At 27.4% G+C, this 13,262-nt stretch overlaps 1 long non-coding RNA gene across 1 annotated transcript; it reads left to right on the forward strand.

Annotated features, from left to right (window-relative positions):
- Nucleotides 1-1,195: 1,195 nt before the first annotated feature.
- LOC114168748 lies at nt 1,196-2,850 on the forward strand. Its single transcript, XR_003600756.1, has 3 exons — nt 1,196-1,283; nt 1,402-1,472; nt 2,613-2,850. It is a non-coding gene; the product is annotated as an uncharacterized LOC114168748 (long non-coding RNA).
- The last annotated feature ends 10,412 nt before the right edge of the window (nt 2,851-13,262 follow it).

The raw sequence follows: 13,262 nt of genomic DNA on the forward strand, positions 1-13,262 counted from the left end.
AAGAACTCGGCTCATTTGAGATGAATCTGAGTGAGGCAAATTAATTCACCAACGCAGACATAAAAAAAGAAGCTCACCTCAATCTTAACTTACGGGTCTAACTCAAAACACAAACAACTTTTATTTTTTTTAATTTGTAGGGAAAGAGGTCATGTCCATGACATTTCATTCATTCTCTATCTTTGTCTTTCATTAATCATTCATTTCCATAGACTTCATTCTTACCTATGTGTTCTTGTTAGTCTAGAATCACACATACATGTCCCACTCGTACTCTCTCTCAATATTGATATGTCTTTTGCTAGGTATAATATATGTTTTTGATAAGGAGTCTGCAAAGATACTTTGACACTCAAATTAATAATTTTGACACTAATTTATTCGATAATCAAAATTTTAATAAATAATATTAGTGATTAATTTAAAATTTAAATTATAAATAAAATATAATTCTTTATTTACATTAAATACTATTTTAAATAATAATTTTAATTTTAAACTTATAAATTGATATTTAAACTTATCTCTAAAACGGATTGTTATTTAAAAATATTTTTATAAAGTGTCTTCTTGTAGTGTTCATGTCTAACTTTCCTACTAACTTTACTAATTTTGGATTTAGACCTATCAATATATGTTTTTATGCTAATTATAAATTATCAAGGTTCCAACAAAACACATTAAGATAACTAATAAGAATTTATATAAAAAAATTTCGTAACATTCAATGTTTCTTATTTTTAAACAAATGATCTAGTTTTTTTCTCAAAAAGAAAAAGATAATACATACTATTTAAAAAATATATTAAAAAAATATTTTTTTAAATAGAAGAAACTTCTTTATAAAGCTTTCGTTTTTGTTTTTTACAAGTTTAAACTTTAATTCTTCCGCTCATTTATAGCCAGTGAAAACATATAGCGTATGTGTTTACGTTTTTTATAATAATAAAAAATAATAAAATTATTACTATTGTTATTATTATAATTATAAAATTAAAATATTTTTTATAAATTTATTGTAAATAGTTTTTATTTATTTTGTAAACAGTATTATTGTAAACCCCCTTTTTACAGTTATAATTCTTTGGGCCTGGCCTTTTCGTAGGCCCAAGGCCAGCCCAACTGTAGGACCCCTTACCCCTTTCAGTTCATTCAGTATGCTCTTGTCTCCTTTTTTTTTTTAGAAAACAGTTTCCTCTCCTCTCTTGTCTTCTGCTAGGAGCTCTGCTAGGGCACGATCTTCATCCACTTTCGAGCCAACGAAACCCATCTAGTGCCTCCTGGTAAGTCGAACTCTAGAGCTTTAGTTTAATTCTTCCCCTTTTCTTCGTTGAGGAGCGCAGTGGGTATATTAAGGTTCGATCTCCTAACCCCGTGTTGGTCTGGATCTTCTTATTTCAGCTCTACTCTAGTCCTTGTAGCTGCGATACCTCATAAATAGGGTTGGTTGCTTTTGGTACTCCAAAACAGAGGTAAGGGGAGCTAAGTTTTTCGTCTCTTTTACTGCATGTGCTTGTTTCCACTACTATTATGCATGAAATGACTGAAGAATGTGTGTATTTGTGTAAGATGGAGTTAAAATGCTTGATGTGGTTGTTTCTAGGGTTGCATGCGCGGAACAGTGGGGGAGATCTGATATTCTCGCCCAAGCGAGCTCGTCTCACCTAGGCGAGAATATCAGAGGCTCGCCTAAGGTTCTGCCTCGAACGCTCGCCTAGGCGACCAGTCCACGTTTTGAGCGACGCCCTGTCTCGCTCAGGCGAGGAGGTCTCGCCTGAGCGAGAATTCGTGAAAACCCCTTGTTGCTTATCTCGCCTGGGCGAGAATCCGCTGTTTCAGTGAGGCCAGCTTCTCGCCTAAGCGAGTTTGCGAATGTGTGCTATGTTTCCTTGACTGTTTGGATGATTTGTTGCATATATTGTTTAGATTATTCCTCCTAAATATGATGTACGTGATTATGCTTGGGTGTTTAGGTTTTATGAACGAAATTGACATGCTTGGTATGAGATTGATCATGGGTTGGTGGCTTCGTGATGTTTTAACATAAGTATTGAATGAATGACCAAAAAGAGGTGGGAATTGTATGAGGAACATGATTCTGATTGTGAGTTAGGCGTAATTCCATAAGTCTCGCGGGGAGACTTCATGGTAGCGTGTAGTGTATATATTAAGATAAGGATTCAAGTAAGGACCGCATCCCGAAACTCTAAAGAGTCAGTGAGTCTCAAGTAGAGTAAACTGACCCAAGTGGTGAGAGTAGCGGGAGGCCCTAGTCCATGGCAGGATAATGGCCCTAGACGTTTAAAGGCTAACCTTATGCGTGGTAGGGTGAAACCCATTGGCAATGGCTCTGCAGAGCAGTAGAGGCCACCACAAGTGCAAGCGTCTAGTGAATCCGATCTTAGTATAATTATCCGGATAATTGAGTCATAGTGTCCTGCTTGTTTGCTATAACATGATGTTCTGTGCCTGTTGTGTTGCATGTTAAGGTATATTTAAGTACTTGTCCGTTGTATCATGATAAGATTAAATTACACTAGCTTACCCTTGCATTTCTGTTTGTGTTCCTGTTGTGTTTTCTCTTTTGCTATGATCACCCTTGGTGGGAGCAGATGGAGGAAATTCTGGGAGTATGCCCGGTGGTAGCAGTGGTGCAGCTTAGGGGATCTGTCTGTGTGACTCTCAGGGTTAACCTATGGCCCTAAGTGCCTTTTTGTAACCTCATGCTCTAGAGGAGCATCGCCTTTTGTTAAACTGTTAACTTTCCATTAGGTTGTTTATGGCATGGTGGTATGCCTAAATTTGTTTTCACAGTATACTTCTGGATGACTGTAACAATTACCTTTTCTACGTTTATGTTCATCTGGGTACTTCTCGTTACTATATTTTTGTGATGCTTTATTTAATAGTTTAATCTATTGAGAATGGGATGTCACAATTATCATTAAAAATAATAATTATGTTTTAAAGAATTAATCACTTCAAAGTAAAATAGATAAAATAATATTTTTAATTATTTTTTTAAGAGTATAATTAAAAAATAATTATGGAAAAGAAAGAAAAATCTTCTCTTTATATATAGTATAAATATCTACTCACCTTTTATACATTTAGATAATATTTCTTTTTGTCCCTTTCACAATAATTTTTTCATTATTATCTCTTAAATTACTCATATATTTTCTTTACTTAAAATAGCGAAAATAAAGGCACTGTCTTTGTGTTCTCATTTTTTAATTTCATACAAATTTGAGTTAGTATTAATAATATTCACTTTCATAATTAATTTTTAAAAGAGTTAAACTATTTATAAAATAATTAATTTTTAAAATAATAAGTAAAACTAGAAAAATAAAATATATACACAAAAGAACAAAAGAGGTTTTAAAATAATTGTTAAACACAAAAAAAAAATTAAAATAACGATTGAAGTAAATTATTTATTAAATAATTAATTTTTAAAATAATAATTAAAAATAAAATGGAAAAAACAAAATGTATACAGAGAATCTCTTATATATTATTATAGTTTTATAAACAACTTTTGCGACTTTGCCACATAACAATAGAGATCTTAGTGAAAATAAGCACTTTTATTGAATGATACTTAATTTTATTGTGAAATTATGAAAGAGAATAAATCTCTATTTTATTTAAATATGCTAATATCCTCCAAAATTTCTAGATTAGTCACAACTTCTAGTCATATTTCTTTTACATTTATAAAACTCAAGCTTGACTCAAATCTTATTTAAAGGAACCAAATTCAAGTATATTTTATATTTTTAAATAAGCAAATACATACTATTTTCTATTTTATGAAATTTGATTTATAGGTGTGATCTTTTATGAAATTTGATTTATAGGTGTGATCTTTAATAATAATACATGATAATTTAAGATTAAAATTAATTGCTTGTGTGTATATACATTAATACTTATTTTTTATTTAATATTTATTATTATTATTATTATTATTATTATTATTATTATTATTATTATTATGTTGTTGTTGTTGTTGTTATATGTAGATTCACAAGTGATATATTTGATAAACATAAAATATTTTTGTAAGACTTAAGAAATATAATATAATAAATACACTAGGTATGACGTTAGTAATTTAATAAAGTTTATAACGCTTAAAAATATATCAAAGTTATATATTAATAACATTAAATGAAAAATTAATGTTTGAGTTTAAAGGCGTTTTATCATTTTAATCGGTTTATTTTGAAATAAGTTTCTTATACGGAATATTTATAAATAAAAACATTTTAAATAAATAGTTAAAATTAATATGAGTCTCAGATTAAATATATCCACACACGAGTCTTGATTTTCTTTTTTGGATTTTTATAATATTATTAAAAACACACAAGTATTAGTATATTAATTTTGTTTGATATGTTTTAAAACATCAATATCAATCTTCATTAGTATATTTTGAAAACAACACAACAAAGAAAAATCTCAACAAATAATTCAAATTCTTACACACACGCATTAGTCATAAATTTAGGAAATATGTTATAGCCAATAAAAGTAATTATTAAATTTGTTTAGTTTAATGATATATAAAACATAAATAATGTGTAATAGTATTATAAAATTAATAACATGATATCATTGACAAAATAAATGTCTTTTACATCATATGAAAAACAACTTACGTAAATTTGCGTCGAATTATCCTTTATCCAACATAGAGATGACAATTTACATCAAACTACACCTAGAGGTGACAATGCGGGTGGGCCGACTTGCAAGAAAAAGTGTGGAGTGGGCTGAGATTTTGAGACCGCTTAGGCCTGCCCCGCATAACTTGCAGCCCGTGCGGGCCAAAGACGGGTCAGGGTGAACCAACCTGGAAACCCACATATTTTTTATTCAACTTAGGAAGAGAAACTAGATGTTTTATGTGAATGGCCAATCAATTGCTTCTCTCTTCCAGTTGTAATCTTATAAGGTTAATGGCAAAAGGCAAATGGCAAAAGGCAATTAACAATATTATGATGAACTAAGAATTTGGGACTATATTACACGAACAAGATGTATGCAAAAAGCAGCTTGAAACCCCCTACTAAATCTCAATAATGAAAAAAATAAACATTGATGTCAAAGAAAGTTTTGAAATCAAATACTTGTAAGCAGTTATGTTCATTGAATGCACCTACATATGTAGGTCATTCAAAATCATTTTAGGTACCAAATGAAAAATGAAAGATTTTGATAAAGCTGAAAAAAAGTTGGTGAAAGAGAAACCAAACTTAGGACAAAGGTTGGGCCACATGGGAAGAAGATTGATGATGGACGTCCTTGGTGGAGAAGTGGAAGGAGATCCATGGAGAATGCTTAGGATAAGTTGAAATGCAGCGGAATTGGAGAAGAGGTGAAGTGAGATCTCAGAAATGAAGGATCGGTAAAATGACTTTAATTGTGAGATGATATTTGTATCTTTTCATCACTACATTATGTTCAAAATATTTTCTAATTTTTTCCAACTTTTCTTTAATTTATGCACTAGTTTTAGGACTATTTAAGAAATATATTCATATGTTGTTAACTTATATTCCTTTTTTTTTCACCTATTAGTAGTGTGGATAAGATAAACATTAGAATCTAAGACTAAAAAGAATTTTACCAATTTAATTATATGTCAAGCTAACAAGCATTTTGGGTTAAATTAAAAAAAATAAAATTTTTAAATAAAAAAAATATGTATTTGTTAAATTTAAGTTACTTTATTAAAATGAATTTTATTTTGTAAAATGTGATTAAATATATAAATTTCAATATATGTATACATTTTGATAAAATAATATTATTTTATTTTTAAAAATAGTAAACCCAAAAAGTTTATATTTTGACCTAAATTTATTTGGGTTGTAGGCTAAAATGATAAATTATATTTAGTTAATTATTGTTTATTATCTAAATTGACACAATCATATAGGAGTTATAAAAGTTATAAAGTGATTTAGTTGTAAAGGAGGAAGAGATAGTAAGATAGGTTGTGAGTTCAACTTCCTCCCTAACAACCGATAATTATAAGGTTGGTTTAATTAGTTTGGAAGAGAGGATGATAAAAAAAATGTGATTTTTTTTTTTTATGGTTTAAGAATGATTAGGTTAATTTAATTTTTTTTGTCTTCTTACCTTTACTTTTATTTTTAAGACAAGGTTAACTGTTTTTTTTTCTTTTTATATATTTTGGGCCTGATTTTGTACTTGTGATAATTATTGGTGGGATCCAATTATGATAATAATGGTAATAAAAAAGCCTAGTTTATTATTTGATGTCTTGATAAATATGGCTGCTTAGGTATACAATTTCTCGATACTTCATTTCCAAATCTTCTTCTATCTTTTCTTTTTGTCGATTTGATAACCACATTATATATGCTTTCTTTCATTCCCAAATCTCCTTCTATTAGATTTCTCATTTCGTCTATAAACCAAGTCAAATTAAACCTTATAACCCCACTTGTATCCTTTATCTCTTGGTACTTAGAGCGAAAAAAAAAAGGTTAAGTTGTCAAAGATCGATTCTCTTTGGTCAAATATTTGGGTAATTTTAACATATTTGAATACTAGTAGATATCAGGAGGTGAATTTGGTTAAATGTATTTAGGTTTATTTTTGTTTTGATTTTTGTATTATTTTTGCCTTACTTTGTTCTTTGTGAATTACATAAACAATCCTTTACTTTTCATAATCAATTCAATATTCAATCTTTTATCTCACTCATTTCTCGTCTCAATTGTTACTTTAAGTAAGAAATATTATATTTTATTGAAGATGATTTCAATTTAATTGATTACTCAAGTAAGTTGTACATCTTTAATTACAAATAGATACCATATGGTATATATGCATATCTTTAGGTTTAGTTATGATTAAGTTTGCTTTTGTTTTGATTTGTGATTTTTCATTCAAGGGTAAACATGTTTTGTTATTGTTTGTTCTCTTTATTTAATTTTTTTATAGTGAGCAACATAAAATATGTTCGTTGTGACCAACTTAAGTTCAATTAGGTTTACAAATTCTCGATACTTCATTTCTAAATCTTCTTCTATCTTTTCTATTTGTCGATTTGATAACCATATCATATATGCTTTCTTTCATTCCCAATTCTCCTTCTATTAGATTTCTTATTTTGTCTATAAACAAAGTCAAATTGGACCTTATAACCCATTTGTATCCTCTATCTCTTCGTACTTAGAGCGAGCAAAACAAAAAAAAAAGGTTAATTGTGAAATATTGATTCTCTTTGGTCAATTACTTGGAAATTTAAACATATTTGAATGCATGTGGATACCAAGAGGTGGTTTTGGTTAAATATATTTAGGTTTATTTTTGTTTTGATTTGAAATATTTTATTTAAGGTTAAAGATATTTTGTATTATTTTTTGCCTTACTTTGCCCGTTGTGAATTATATAAACAATCTTTTACTTTTCATCATCAACTCAATATTTAATCTTTTATCTCACTCGTTTCTCGTCTCAACAATTACTTTTAGTAAGAAATATTTTGTTTTATTAAAGATGATTTTCATTTAAATGATTACTCAAGTAAGTTGTACATTCTCAATTACAAATAGATACCATATGGTATATATCTTGAATGTGTATGCATTTTCTAAGTTTAATTACAATTAAGTTTGCTTTATTTTGATATGGGATTTTTCATTCAAGGGTAAACATATTTTGTTTGTTTTTTCCATCTCTTTGTTCATTTTTTTTTATTGTGAGCAACATAAAATAACTTTATGTTTATTGTGAGCAACTTAGGTTCAATCATATAACTTACTCGTTTTTTTCTTTCAACTATTACTTTGAGCAAGTCAAAAGTTAGGAGGTTGGATATGATTTCTATTTGATTGATCACTAAAGTAGGTGAGACATTATTGAAGAAGATTGAATCCTAGATAGTGGAAAACTTTGTGTGTCTTGTTTTCAGTATAACAATATTAAATTCTACTTTAGTTTGTGATGATTTATTTAAGGTTAAACATATTTGTTATTAATTTCTCCTTTTTATTATGACTAACAAAATATTTTTGTGTCTATCACAACCAATTCAATATCTAATCTTGTAACTTACTCATTTTTCCTCTCAATTATTACTTGTTGCAGGAAAGGTAAAAAAAAAGGTGAAGTGATTGGAAATGACTTTTATTCAAGAATGTCAAGTTGTTGAAAATGACTTTGATTCAATTACAAGTAAGTGAAACATCACTAAATACAAATGAATGATATATAATAAATGTTATACATGTGTGTGGTTTTCATATTTAATTGTTCTTATTTTGATTTGTGATGTTTATTTGGGGTTAGTCATTGTTTTTGTCGTTTTCTTTTCATTTTTATCATTTGATCAAATATAAAATAACTTCATACCTATCTTGATTCACCCATGATTTAATCCCACTTCTCAATTATTTTTTCTTTTCTCTTATCACATGGATAAATCGAAATAAAAAAAGGTTGAGTTGTTTGACATGGATCTTTGATTGATTACTAAAATAACATATCATTGAGTTTAGGTAAATTAATGTCACTCATATAGTCATCCATTTGGTCTAAATTGACATTTTAATTGTACTTAGGATGATTATATTCGTGAAATCTTTCAAACTCATAGAAGGAGGTTGATAAAGAGTCTAAGATTGTTTTGTTGCTAATTTGATAGTCTCCAACTAGTGTAAAATAGTACGATGTTTTGTTACAATAACACTCTCTTATTGTATGGTTGTCGTCATGATTCATGTTGCCCTAATAGTATGAGGCTTATATGCCAAAGTATAAGGAGGGGTAGGCGATTTACGTGCCATTCTAAATGTCCAACATAAATTATATTAGAAACTAATTGAAATTTTTAACCAATTTCCTTAACTAGTTAAAACATTCAACCACATGTATAAGACAAAGTACTATGAGAGTTTACAAAACTAAAAGTACTTAAAACATAATCATATATGTAATATACGTTGATTGATCCCGGAGTCTATATACATTCACTTTAAAGGTACTAAAAAACCTTTTATACTACTCTCTTATAAGTTCAACTCTTAGACCTGATAAACATTTATACATGTATTCCGTATAATGAAATTTCATATACATAATAAATAAAGAGTAAAATACCAAAAATTCGTGTAATAATATTTTAACTTTAGCTCATATATCAAAATAATCAACTCATACTTAAAATGTTAATTCATTCATTCATAAACTAAAATCAACACATAAATCTACATGCATACAACAAATTATATATACTTGTGCTTTCAAGAATACCTACATTAAATATATCACTCCTTTAACTTCTCATCACATAAAGAACTTTTAATCTACTTATTTGAACACTCAATGTAGTTAAAAGTAGTTGTTAACACATATTTGTCTACTTAATACATACATAACTACAAATGTTTACATTTTATCCTATATTTGTAACATCAACTAATATAATGTCATATAGTCATCATTAGTAAACATGCAAATAACAATTAATCAATTAAAATAATTCAAACCCATAATATAATATTATTCCTTGATCATAAATTATCACTTAAGTTGTCACTTGAGTGACACAATCTCGTTTGAACGAGATTTAAATATAAAATAAGTGGATGCTTTAAAATTGTATAACTTGGTGAGAGTACTATCATTTGATAAACCAAAGACCATGATATTCTTTATTATTTGAAAAAAAAAATATTTCATTTGAACAAGAAGTAAACCAAAACATAATTACATCTAATAGATACAAAAACATTTATACGATCTATCAAATAACATCCACTTAGATTGAGGTCACAAATTACTACATAACACAATTCAATACACATCTCACTTAAATAAAACTATATTTACTTACTTAGCCCATATTTATTATTGTGAGCAACATAAAACAACTTTATGTTCGTTGTGACCAACTTAAGTTCGATTAGGTTTACAATTTCTCGATACTTTATTTCTAAATCTTCTTATATCTTTTCTATTTTTGATTTGATAACCATATCATATATGCTTTCTTTCATTCTCAATTCCCCTTCTATTAGATTTCTTATTTTGTCTATAAACAAAGTCAAATTGGACCTTATAACCTATTTGTATCCTCTATCTCTTGGTACTTAGAGCGGGCAAAACAAAAGAAAAAGGTTAATTGTGAAATATTGATTCTCTTTGGTCAATTACTTGAAAATTTAAACATATATGAATGCATGTAGATACCAAGAGGTGGTTTTGGTTAAATATATTTAGGTTTATTTTTGTTTTGATTTGAAATATTTTATTTAAGGGTTAAAGATATTTTATATTATTTTTTGCCTTACTTTGCCCATTGTGAATTATATAAACAATCTTTTATCTCACTCGTTTCTCGTCTCAACTATTACTTTTAGTAAGAAATATTTTGTTTTATTAAAGATGATTTTCATTTAAATGACTACTCAAGTAAGTTGTACATTCTCAATTACAAATAGATATCATATGGTATATATCTCGAATGTGTATGCATTTTCTAGGTTTAATTATGATTAAGTTTGCTTTATTTTGATTTGGGATTTTTCATTCAAGGGTAAAACATATTTTGTTAGTTTTTGTTCTTCTCTTTGTTCATTTTTTTTATTGTGAGCAACATAAAATAACTTTATGTTTATTGTGACCAACTTAAGTTCAATCATATAACTTACTTGTTTTTTCCTTTCAACTATTACTTTGAGTAAGTCAAAAGTTAAGAGGTTGGATATGATTTCTATTTGATTGATCACTAAAGTAGGTGAGACATTATTGAAGACGATTGAATTTTAGATAGTAAAAAACTTTGTGTGTCTTGTTTTCAGGTATAACAATATTAAATTCTACTTTAGTTTGTGATGATTTATTTAAGCTTAAACATATTTGTTATTAAATTCTCCTTTTATTATGACTAACATAAAATATTTTTTTGTCTATCACAACCAATTCAATATCTAATCTTGTAACTTACTGATTTTTCCTCTCAATTATTATTTGTGGCAGGAAAAGTAAAAAAAAAAAGGTGAAGTGATTGGAAATGACTTTTATTCAAGAATGTCAAGTTGTTGAAAATGACTTTGATTCAATTGCAAGTAAGTGAAACATCACTAAATACAAATGAATGACATATAATAAATGTTATACATGTGTATGGTTTTCATATTTAGTTGTTCTTATTTTGATTTGTGATATTTATTTGGGGTTAGTCATTGTTTTTGTTGTTTTATTTTTAATTTTTATCATTTGATCAATATAAAATAACTTCATACCTATCTTGATTCACCCATGATTTAATCCCACATCTCAATTATTTTTTCTTTTCTCTTATTACATGGATAAGTCGAAATAAAAAGAGGTTGAGTTGTTTGACATGGATCTTTGATTGATTACTAAAGTATCATATCATTGAGTGTAGGTAAATTATAGGTGTTAGATGTCTTGTACACTTGTGTGATTTTAAAGATTCATTCAATGTCACTCATATAGTCATCCATTTGGTCTAAATTGACATTTTAATTGTACTTAGGACGATTGTACTCGTGAAATCTTTCAAACTCATAGAAGAAGGTTGATAAAGAGTCTAAGATTCTTTCGTTACTAATTTGATAGTCTCCAATCAATGTAAAATAGTACGATGTTGTCCTAATTGTTTGAGGCTTATATGCCAAAGTATAAAAGTATAAGGAGGGGTAGGTGATATACGTGTCATTCTAAATGTTCAACATAAATTATATTAGAAATTCATTTAGATTTCTAACCAATTTCCTTAGCTAGTTAAAACATTCAACTACATATAGAATGTAAAGTATTTAGAGAGTTTACAAAACCAAAAGTACTTAAAACATAATCATATACGTAATATACATTGATTGATCTCGAAGTGTATATACATTCACTTTAAAAGGTACTAAAAAAACTTTTATACTACTCTCTTCTAAGTTCAACTCTTATACCTCATAAGCATTTATACATGTATTCAATATAATGAAATTCCATATACATAATAAATAGAGTAAAATACCAAAAATCCGTGTAATAATATTTTAACTTTAGCTCATATATAAAAATAATCAACATATACTTAAAATGTTAATTCATTCATTCATCAATTAAAATCAACACATAAATCTACATACATACAACAAATTATATATACTTGTGCTTTCAAGAATACCTACATTAAATATATCACTCCTTCAACTTCTCACCACATAAAGAACTTTTAATCTACTTATTTGAACACTCAATGTAGTTAAAATGTAGTTGTTAACACATATTTGTCTACTTAATACATACATAACTACAAATGTTCACATTTTATCCCATATTTATAACATCAACTAATATAATGTCATATAGTCATCATTAGTAAACATGCAAATAACAATTAATCAATTAAAATAATTCAAACCCATAATATAAGATTATTTCTTGATCATAAATTATCACTTAAATTGTCACTTGAGTGACACAATCTCGTTTGAACGAAATTTAAATATAAAATAAGCAGATGCTTTAAAATTGTATAACTTGGGTGAGAGTACTATCATTTGATAAACCAAAGACCAAAATATTCTTTGAGAAAAAATATTTCATTTGAACAAAAAGTAAACCAAAACATAATTACATCTAATAGATTAAAAACATTTATATCATCTATCAAATAACATCCACTTAGATTGAACTCACAATTTACTGTATAACTCAATTCAATACACATCTAACTTAAATAAAACTATATTTACTTACTTAGCTCATATTTAAAACTCAAACTAAAACATATACAAATTTTTCATCAACCATTAACCAACAATCTAACTATACCAAATTATTATTATAAAATCATTCACAAAAGTACTCACAACTTTTCTTCTTAGTATTGCACATACATGAACATAGTTATTTATATTTAGTTTCAACTAGATTCTCAAATATAATTCACTAATAACAATTCATCAAAGATAGTTTCCTATACTTAAAAAGTGATTTGGTGTCCAAGCAATAGTTAGAAAAAATCAAAGAAAACCAAAATTCTAAATATCTAAACCAACACTTCAATTAAAGGTTCAACCAGTTGAAATAATTACATTTCATCACCAACTAAACAAATTTAACCTAATAAAAAACTATAATTAGAAAACAATATGTTGAATTTAGTCTATTTTATTAGTTATTAGTTATCGTTTGTTGTAAGGCTATTTCAACTAAACATTAGCTTTTAAATGATCTTTTTA

Source organism: Vigna unguiculata, chromosome 11, assembly GCF_004118075.2.
Source record: "Vigna unguiculata cultivar IT97K-499-35 chromosome 11, ASM411807v1, whole genome shotgun sequence".
Taxonomy (NCBI): Eukaryota; Viridiplantae; Streptophyta; class Magnoliopsida; order Fabales; family Fabaceae; genus Vigna; species Vigna unguiculata.